The sequence below is a fragment of the Penaeus monodon genome, chromosome 29, assembly GCF_015228065.2.
Source record: "Penaeus monodon isolate SGIC_2016 chromosome 29, NSTDA_Pmon_1, whole genome shotgun sequence".
Lineage (NCBI taxonomy): Eukaryota > Metazoa > Arthropoda > Malacostraca > Decapoda > Penaeidae > Penaeus > Penaeus monodon.
The window spans coordinates 31,338,513-31,339,118 of NC_051414.1; the positions used below are offsets into that span (position 1 = coordinate 31,338,513).

The window sequence follows — 606 nt, forward strand, 5'->3', positions numbered from 1 at the left end:
TTGAAAGAAAGGCAAATAACAAACTACTCTGCATCACTTAACCATACTATCATTTATTAACTATAACATCTAAAAGGAGAAACGAAGGAATCCCTCCTCTCTGCAACATCATTTTTAGAATATCTTGCAAAAACACTTCAATTTTTTTCTCCTTTTTCTTAACCCCAACAACACCTTCTTCTCCAACCCCAACCGCCCCACCCCCGTCTACGTCGCCAGAAGCCAAAGAAGGGGTCAGGGTTAGCCTCGGGCTCAGGGTCAGCCGCCGGTTGGGCAGCAGGGTCAGCTAAGGGGTCAGGGTCAGGCCATGGAAAAGCCTGGACTGACACCAGCATCACTATGAGGGCGAGTGCAGTGATTACGGCGAGAGAGAACTGTCGTGGGAGAGAGAAATTTATTTGATTAGTTGCATGTCGGTGAATATGTTACGATTCTGTAGTTATTGTTACTGTACACGTAATCAATTGCCTATTTATTGCGACTGTACCTTGGAGGAGTTATATAGTTGCTGTTACTGAACCTGTAACAGATATCGTATTTATTTAATTAACGTTTTCATTTTCTGAAATGAAATTTTGAAAATTAGATGCATCGTTTTACTTCAAA

The 606-nt window shown here is 41.7% G+C and overlaps 1 long non-coding RNA gene across 1 annotated transcript in view; it reads right to left on the reverse strand.

Moving 5' to 3' along the window:
- Positions 1–29: 29 nt before the first annotated feature.
- Positions 30–606, reverse strand: part of LOC119592152 — a 2,123-nt gene continuing 1,546 nt past the window's right edge. The window contains exon 2 of the long non-coding RNA XR_005230409.1: positions 30–374. This is a non-coding gene — a long non-coding RNA (uncharacterized LOC119592152). The remainder of the gene's footprint in view (positions 375–606) is intronic.